The sequence below is a fragment of the Physeter macrocephalus genome, chromosome 21 (genome assembly GCF_002837175.3).
Source record: "Physeter macrocephalus isolate SW-GA chromosome 21, ASM283717v5, whole genome shotgun sequence".
Taxonomy (NCBI): domain Eukaryota; kingdom Metazoa; phylum Chordata; class Mammalia; order Artiodactyla; family Physeteridae; genus Physeter; species Physeter macrocephalus.
The window spans coordinates 103256857-103267316 of NC_041234.1; positions in this window are offsets into that span (position 1 = coordinate 103256857).

Consider the following 10460-nt stretch of genomic DNA (forward strand, 5'->3'; position numbering starts at 1 on the left):
ACAGCTTATTCGACCCATACCGGGATGACTGTAATAAGCTCCTATTTTTCCCTAGTCCAGTCTCTCTCCAAACTAGCCATCCAATCAACTTCTCCAGAATGATTTTCTAAAGCGAAAATCTCATCATGTCAAACCTTCTTCTACAATTCCCCTCCAAGATTAGAAACTTGCAGTGGCTCCCTATTGCCTATAGGATATGCCAACATTAATTGAGGACCACGCTAACCTCTTTATCCTCCTTCTCTACCTCATCTCCACAGACCCCATGCTCCAGGAAAACAATACTTTTTCCTCCACCTTTTATGTGTATCTGCCACTGTATACACTGTTCTCTCTGCCTGCAGTGCCCTTCTTGTCTTCCATGCCTGGCAAAACCTCAGCCATCCTTCAAGGTCAGATCTAATGTCATGTCTTCAGTGAAGCCTTCCCCAGAGCTCATTCCATTCTGTTTAACCCTGGATAGGTGACTTAATTCCATTTTCTTTTGCTTAATAACATTTTGTTCAACCCTAAATTTACCTTCTTCCATATTATTTTATAATCAGTTGTTTTGGAGTGTTTATCCCCAATTAGATCATAAGTTTATTGAGAACAAGAAGTTTGTTTCATTCATCTCTGTCTCCCTAGCATAATTCCTGGCACAGAGTACACGCACAATAAGAATTGCTTAAATGAATATGTGTTAAACCAATACTTCTCAAACTATCTGTGGTAAAACACAGCTGTTTTTTTAAAGTTCCAAGCTGTCACAGCCTGATATTTTATAAAATACAATGAAAATATTATGGCAATGTCAAATCACTTTAAAAGTTACTGTTTACTCTCAATTCTGTTCTTATGTCATTGCAAACATTTTGAGTAGCACTCAGCTAGACCATTTGCTGAGATGCCTCATTCCTAGCCCCAATATCTTGAACTCTAAGTTGGAAATTTTGAGAAGGATACATGTAAAAATAATAAACAATTACATCACATATTCAGGCCACAACTGGGCAAGAAATCAATAAAATATTACTATTATAATCAGGTACATGCACAGATGAAGTAAATCAATGGGACAGTGAATGAGAAGATGATTATATTTAGACAGTGACAGTTTGTATGGCACCTCAAAATTAATCCAGCAAAGTTTTAGGAAAAAGTGGGATTTCCAGAAACTATCCAAGTCAAAGATGGCTGGGATGGGCTGGGGGAAGTCAGGATAAAGTGAAGAGGAAGAGGAAACTTCCAGTAAACACTGTTAACATTATTTACCTGAATGCTTAATTGAAGCTTTCATAGCATCCCAATAAATTGTGGCCGTTCCCCCTTTCCTATCATTCATTACCTTCTGAGTCACTGTATTGGAAACCCTCACAAGAAACACAGGACTCTGAGTAATCACCCTAGAGTTGGTTCTGCTCCCTGGTAACTTAAGAGCAAAAGTGGAGTTGAGGGTGTTAGTCAAAAGTTTTATCATATTGTCACTAATGAAGTATTGGCATTAGTAGACAAAATCTACTTGTATTTTAATGACTTCGAAATAACACTCCCAGAAGAATGTACAGCTCTAGCTCAGTAGTAGGATTTAATTGCCTTTTAGGGACCTGATCCCTGAAGTCTCTTCAGTGAAATCACTTCTTTGGAACCAGAATGAATAAACTCAGAAGTTAACAGCAGAGAATGTTTAAGATTCTTCTCTCCTTCTTCTCCTGTTCATATTTTGGACCATTGGAGCCCCGGTTTCTAAAATGCTGAACAGAATCAAGACAAAACCCATTGTAAGAGCAAGTGGAGAACATACACCCTGGCAAGGAGGAAAGAAGCTATAGTTGTTTGTTGGAACAGATCAACGTATATGTGTGGAATGGTCAGTCTTGACATGGATCTCCCAGGATGCACCTGTAACTCACTCCCCTTGAAAGACTCCAACACTTCAGTGAGCTAATGATTCTGCACAACTCTTAGAGACCTTGGCGTTTGGGGGGCTTTTATGCTATTCAGGTGAGAAAAATCCATTTGATTCCCCAAATAATCATTTATTCATTAAGTTCCTGCCATGTGTCAGGAATTGAGACAAGTACTGAAGTTACAGAAATGAAATGCAAATTCTTCTTTCAGAAGGCTCACAGTATAATCTGACCATATTGCCTTATTTTTGTCCTCATTTATTTAATTATTTTCCCCCTTCCAGAAAAGAAAGATAATAAATGTGGCCATATTGTCATGGGTGCTACTTCCCAAATGAGGATTCATTTAAAAATAATAATAGCTTATATATGGCACAAAAACCCTGTGAGACAGCTACTATAATTTTCCCAATTTTATAATTGAGGAAAATAAGGTGTAAACAAGTTAAGCAAATTACTAATGTCACACAGTGAATCAGTGATGGATCCAGGATTCAAACTTTGATCCAGGACCCATGCTCTTAACCAACAGTCTACACTGCCTGATATGAATAACAGAAATTCCTGTCTGTGCGCACTATCTATTCTAGTGTATGTTGAACTCCTGGGAGCTTTCTGAAGAGCTCAGAGAACAGGGAAGATACTCCAAGCATCCCTTAATTTAAGTATTAAAAATGAAATGAGTCCTCCTGGGAAACATGCTCCTACATGGTAAGTGGGACCAGGAAAGCCCTCTTTGGGAAATCTATGTGAAGAAAAGTGCACTCAACATGTTTCCAAAAGATCAAAAGCCTGTGGCTATATGTGAGAATCTCCACATATGTCTAGTTAATTTAGGAAGAGTCTGGCCTACACAGTGCTAAAACACTGAATTATTCAATAAAAAATATATATGGTTAGTCTAGTGAAATTCTCTAAAATCATATAAACACATAAATGTGTTCTTTGTTTTTCAGCTATCTATACTGGCATTTGTTTTGAGATTTTTAGGACTATAACATGGTGAATATTGTAAGTCAAAATAAGGCTTTATGATTTTAAATGTTGCCATTCTAGCGTGACACTTTAGTACACCTTGAAAAAGTTTGTGCCCCGAAAATCCCATTCTTGTAATGCTGTTAAGAAACTATGCTTGTGGTGTCACCATTGAATAAAGACTAGATTACCTGACTTCTGCTTCAGTCTCAATCCTATAACTCTACTCCAAGAAGACTTTCTCACTTCAGATTGATTCTGTTTTCTGACTCCAATTCTGGGAGTACACAGAACAAAAAGGAGCCTTTAAATTCTCATTACAGGTAGTCAAGGGCCTCCTTGTAGGATCACTCTCTTTAATAAGTAAAAAAACAACTGTAATTAGAAGTTTAGCAGCAGCTAAGTATTTTTTTCAGTTTTTTGGCCCTTGGTTCTGATTTTTTTTTCAGAACACCCTTATCCTGTATTAGGTTTTATTGAGGATCTTGTTATAAATTCTTACTCTACTTCCTGAATTACTTGTCCATAAAGGTCTTCTACCTTCTGAGATTTGGAGTTTGTCTTGAGTAGAGAATCCAAAGAGATCACCTACATCATTAGCCTGGATAGTTCTCTCTGCTGCCTAGCTCCTAAGACAAACCTTCCCATCCACAGCCTGTTCTCACCAAGGCCTGACAACTGCCTCATGAGTCTGAAACTATACACTGTAGATGCCCCAAATCCTGATTTGTGACTACAACTTCCTGGAAATTTTACAGACAATCCAGGAAAAGATCTTGACCTTAATAATGAGCTGGTCTCAAAGGATACCATAAACAAGACCAAAAGACAACCCTCAGAATGGGAGAAAATATTTGCAAATGAAGCAACTGACAAAGGATTAATATCCAAAATTTATAAGCAACTCATGCCGCTCAATAACAAAAAAAACAAACAACCCAATCCAAAAATGGGCAGAAGAACTAAATAGACATTTCTCCAAAGAAGATATACAGATCGCCAACAAAAACATGAAAGAATGCTCAACATCATTAATCATTAGAGAAATGCAAATCAAAACGACAATGAGATATCATCTCACACCGGTCAGATTGGCCATCATCAAAAACTCTAGAAACAATAAATGCTAGAGAGGGTGTGGAGAAAAGGGAACCCTCTTGCACTGCTGGTGGGAATGTAAATTGATACAGCCACTATGGAGAACAGTATGGAGGTTCCTTAAAAAACTACAAATAGAACTACCATACGACCCCGCAATCCCACTACTGGGCATATACCCTGAGAAAACCATAATTCAAAAAGAGTCATGTACCAAAATGTTCATTGCAGCTCTATTTACAATAGCAAGGACATGGAAGCAACCTAACTGTCCATCAACAGATGAATGGATAAAGAAGATGTGGCACATATATACAATGGAATATTACTCAGCCATAAAAAGAAATGAAACTGAGTTATTTGTAATGAGGTGGATAGAACTGGAGTCTGTCATACAGAGTGAAGTAAGTCAGAAGGAGAAAAACAAATACCGTATGCTAACACATATATATGGAATCTAAGAAAAAAAAATGTCATGAAGAGATTAGTGGTAGGACAGGAATAAAACACAGACCTACTAGAGCATGGACTTGAGGACATGGGAAACTAACACACTATTGTAAAACAGTTATACTCCAATAAAGATGTTAAAAAAAAAAAGAGTAAATGGATGTTTTATGGACACGTTATGAATGCATGATTTTAATACAATTGTGTATAGTAAAACTTGAACAGATGCTAGGAATAATTGTTGATTTTTTTATATTACTGTATTTTTAAAAGAAGTCTGGAGGAAGAAGAAACCAACAATTTACTTAATGTTCATTGTGTGTCTATAATAAAGACCTTTTCTAGTTGTCCCTTTTCCTGATTTTAGGAAGACAAACCCTCCATAGGCTGTATCTTCATAAAGAGTCTTTTTGTGACCTATGTGTGCCAAACTGAATACTTTCTGCTTATTTTCTAGGTCTTGAGTCTGTCTGGTTTCAATAAAATAAAACAAAAGGTTGAAGCAAAAATAAATAAATAAATAAAAAATAATAATGAGCTGGTCTGTGATAGCATGCATATCTAATAGAACTAGAACAAACAAAGAAAATAAAATTTTGAATGGATGAAAACACTTTTCTTTCAGACTCGAGAATAAACCCATTTTCTCTCTTCACTATCACACCTTCCCTCCATGAAAAGGGCAAATTTTAAGGCTAAAAAAGTATCATTTCTGAGCTACAGGGCATTAATAAGACTGAATACTATGAGGAACTTCCCTGGCAGTCCAACAGTTAAGACTTTGTGCTTCCAGTGCAGGGGATACGGGTTCGATCCTTGGTTGGGGAACTAAGATCGCACATGCTATGCGGCGTGGCCAAAAAGTAAAAAAAAAAAAAAAAAGACTGAATACTATGAAATATTAACTGTTTCTCATCATAGGCTTTTTATCATCAAACATTTACTTTCTTCAGCCAGTTCAAAGTAGTTTCAGTCAAATCAATTTCATGATATTGGGTAAGAGAGAAGAACCAAATAACTGGCCTTGATTCATTCAACAAACGTATATTGAACCCATATTTTGTGGGTTCACACCAGGTATTGTGTGAACTAGTGAAAATAAGGTAGTATATAGAACAGTCAGGGCCTCGTTCCTCCTAGGGCTATAGTAAGAGAGCAGAAATTAAATAATCACACAAATATATAAATACAAACTGTGATAAGAGCCATACAAGAAAAGTTCTGAGTACTATGAACAATTTTAACAGAGATCTGATTTAAATTAGTGCGGTTAGGGAAGGCTTTTGTAATGAAGTTCCTTTTAGGCTGAGGTATTAAGAATGACTAGGAGCTCACCAAGCAAAAACGGTAGGAAGAATATTTCCCCCAGCAAGAACACGATGTGCAAAATCCTGAGGTAGGAACAATCTTAGAGTGCTTCATAAAGATAATATTGCTGAAACAAGGTCATCATGAGAAGATACTATGCAAGATAAGGTTAGGGTCAGGTCATTTAGACTCTTGTGGGTCATGGTAAACAGGTTAGATTACATTCCAATTGTAATTAGAAGCCCTAGAGTGGTTTTAAGCATGGGAATGATACAGTCATAATTATGTATGTTTGTAAAAGGCTGCTATGTGTAGAATAGACTATAGAGAGGCAAGAATGAAAGTAGGGAGACGTATTAAGCAGCTCTTGTGTTAGTCCAAATGTGAGACGATGGTGGCTCTTACTAGATAAGTGTTGGCTGTGGATATGGAGATTTGTAGGTAGATTTGAAATATATTTAGGAGGACAAGCCAATAGTACTTAGTGATTGATTGGATGTGCAGGTAAAGGAAGAAATGAGAGTGAACTGGGCACACATTTTATGCCAAGGATATGAACAAGCTAAAGATAAATCTCTGGCTAATATCCATAGCAGGAAAGAACAATTAGTAATTCTGTGATTCAGGGATCTGATTACATTTAAGCAGTAAATTAGCACATTTTCTTTTAGGGGGAGTGTTCCAAGCATGCTTCAGGTGGAGTCCAACCTCCCTCATTTTATAGATGAAGGGATTAAAACTCACAATGGATTGTGCTACTTTGCAAATTAATCTTGTGCTGTGTATGAATGCTTTATCTTCCAAAATAGAACATAAACTTACAAACAGCATCACTTGTTTCACAGACATCTCCTCCTAACAGCACCTGATAGACTACTGAGGATACAGCAAACACTCAATAAATGTTTCCCAAATTAAAATGATTTCAATTTCTTCTTCCTCAGCAGATAGAACAAAATGGATATTCTGATTACAGATAATGCCAGCGAAGTGAGAGAGCTCATCCTGGTGGGTTTGTCCAATCATCCAAAAGTCCAGGGTAGCAGTCTACCTGATTACATTTGTGGGTAACAGTCTCATCACTGTTGTGGTTAGAGTAGATAAGCAGCTTCACACCCCTATGTATTTTTTCTTAAGCAACTTGTCCTTCCTTGATATCTGCTACTCTAGCAATTCAGTGCCTTTTTTATTGTTCAGTGGTTTAAGAGACTACCCCACCATTTCCTATACTAGCTGTTATGCTCAGATGACCATTGCTCTTTTTCTGGGGAGGACAGAGTGCCTCCTCCGTGATGTCGTGGCTTATGACAGATTTACTGCAATATCCAATCCCCTGTGTCACACCATCATTATGAATGACCAGGTCTGCATACAGTTGGCTGTGGTGACCTGGGCTAGTGCCTTCCTTTTAGCAGTAATACCAATCACTGCAATTCTTGCCAGTTTTGTGGACACAATATCATCAACCATTTTACCTGTGAGGCACAGGCCCTGTTGAAGCTCATCTGGTCAGACACCCTAGTCAGACTTATTTGGGGTCTGGTCATCAGTATATTGACCCTGCCGCTGTCCTTCACCTCATCCTCATCTCCTATACTCGCATTGTGGTTGTCGTGCTGAGGATCCGCTCTGCAGAGGCCAGGCTCCAAACTTTCTCCACCTGTGGATCCCATCTGACTGTGGTCACCATATTTTAGGGGACAGCCACCTGCATGTACCTGAAATCTCAGTCAAGGGAGTACCAGGACCAGGGCAAAGTCACCTCTGCATTTTACAGTGTTGTAAGCCCTGTGTTGAACCTTCTCATTTATACCTTGAGGAACAAGGCTGTGAAAGATGCCCTAAGAAAAATAATTAAGAAGAAATAGTCCTAAAAAGGGCATGAATAGCCCACAGAGGCTCATCTAACCAACAGCTTGACACTGACTTGCAAAAATAACAAGGTCCAAATACTAAACGATATTTTAGTAACGTAATTATTTTCAAATGTGTTTTTTTCTATTTCCAACAGGCACGTGATAAAGAACTTACTCCCACTGCGAAAAACATTAAACATTTACAATGTCATCCATTTAAGTAATAAGTTATACAGGACAATCTTGTGGGAGAACTTATAAAACAAAATAATAATCAGCACATTTGAATCCTGAGTAGCTTGATTTTGTTTTAATAAATGAGAAACATTTCAAATTCTAGATTCTCTTTTATAGATGATAAAGAGCAAACTTGTAAAATGGACAATTCTTAACTCAATACTTTTTGTATGAGGTATTATTATGACCCAGGCTTGGGTCATAGATGTGACCCAAGAAATGATAGATGTGAGTGGGTAGAGAGAGAAAAATTACTCAACTGCTATATAAGACTTCCACATAGAAAGTCCTCTGCTGAAGCAACGAGCCCGTCAAGACTGTGTACATACTGAGGGCCAGAAATGATGACTCTACGGAACCTACAATTGCATGTCTTGATCAGTAGATAGGGCCACATTTTCTCTGCCAATGTACCCTACTTCTGGATAATTGCATGCCACTTCCAAAGTTGTTGACCTCACATAGAGCAAATTTAACTCAGGAGGAACTCCTTAAAAAAAAAACAAGCATGTACTATATCTTTTGATTATAAGAATTATAATGTTCATTTTTTTAAAACATTGGGGGAGAAGAAATGAAATACCACCTATAATCCCAGCACTCAGTGAGGCTTGCATAGGTGTTAGAATCTGGAACACATGTATTTAAGTCTGGTACTCACGGTTGTGTGGTGTTTAGTTAGTTGGTTAGTTTCCATCTTTAAGCTTCAATTTTCTCATCTGTAAAATGTGGATTATAAGAGTGCCTACCTCACAAACTCATTTTGAGAATTAAATAAGATAATACACGTTAGCTTCTACCACAATGACTGGCACATGGTGGACACAGAATACACATCAGTCAAAAAAGAAAAAAACTGTCAATAACTCTCTAACACAAAGCCATTTTTGAGTGTTTGCTTATGTCTATATAAATAATGCTATATCATTTTTTAAATAATCCACGAAAATAGGATAGACTGAAAAAATATGTTCCCACTGTGGTCTTAATTTTAATTTATCTTATTAGAAAGGAGATTGAATATGTTTCTCATGTTCATTGGTCATTTGTGTTTCAATAGTCAGGGTCTTGGTTGTCGGTTCAAAATGACAATGAACCAGTCCAATTTTGGAAACAAAATGCTGCACTCAGTAACATATGACTAATAAAAAGCCACAAAATTCGTTTCAACATTGACTGACCCCATCAGTTTTCAGATACATCCTGACAGGCAGATCCCCAGTTTGAGCCATTTTATTTCACTCTGGTAAGCACTCCTGCAATTAATGCCTAATCAGTCAACAACAGAAGCTGTTGTAAATGAAAATGAAAATAATAAAACTGTGTGAATCCCAATAGAGAACTCTTTAGAAAGAGAATCTACGGTGTTATGCAAATTTCATTGTAACATTACCATTTTAACCTTGAACAAATTCTTGTGTAAGTTTTATTTCTGGTGTTTCTAAAACTTCTCGCTTAAACTAAAGCACCCTTGAAACTAAAGAGAAGGTACTAATAACTAACTAACAAGACACAGTAAGCAGATAAAGTCAAACACTAGAGGGGGGAAACAAACGTGATTCCTCAAAAGAAAGGAAAAATGGAGTAAAACTGCAAACCTAATACTTATTGGAATTTGATCATTTTCATTAGGGACTAAGAAGAGGTAGAATAGAACAAGCAATGAGATGTGCCTTTTGCTGACAGAAAGAAATTTATTGGGGAGAGGCAGGGACTTTTTTAGCTACAAGAGAAAATTAGACAGGTAAACTAATGTCTTTCCTTTTGATTACCTCAGGAAGAAGTTAGACAGGGTTCTCTCTAGAGAGAGAAATATGTTACATCTAGAAGTGGAGAACAAGCTGCAGGAAGACTTCTGACATGAAGTCAAGACTCTGGATGAAAAAAAAAAGACCCTGGATGAATAGAAAGTGTAAGAGATTATAAGAACAATTAATCAGTTAGAGATATGTGTGTAAGGTGCCTTTATGTTAAATGTTTATTGTGAGAGCTGTTTTCTTAAAACCTTCCTTGTATTACTAAGTAAACAGGTTAGAATTATAATAAACAGGCAATAATTTGGAACTACCTATGCCTTGGGAAACTTGTTTAAATTTCTTATCTCTGACAAACAGTACTTTTGGCTTGCAGCTGATAATGGGCAACTCTGCCTCCCTGCACACCATCTCCTCAATAAGGTGTGCCAAAATCACAAGGCGACATCTTAAAAGGTTGAACTGACCCCTTAAAAATCAACAGCACTGAGAAGAGAGCTTCGTGCTGTGTACTGGCAGTAGCAAAGTGAAGAAAATGCACTTGACAGCCATAATAACAACTTTTCCTGTAAGTGTTTAAAAGAAAGAATTTAAAATTTGAAGAAGGCTAAGAATATATCATTGGCTTTTGAGTATGTCAACAGCACCAGTACTAAGTAATAAGAAAATAAAATTATCTGCAGAATGACCCTTGAGTTTCTATAACTCATGAAAGCAGAACTGTGAAGTCTACCATTTTCATCATATGGAAAGGAGCATACAGAAAAGTGTTCATTTATTCCTGCAATAGTTTTGTTGAATATGATGTAAATAATAGAATATGATATAAAGGAAAGCATACAGTATGTACCTTTTTTTTTTTTTTTTTTTTTTTTTTTTTTTTTTTTTGTGGT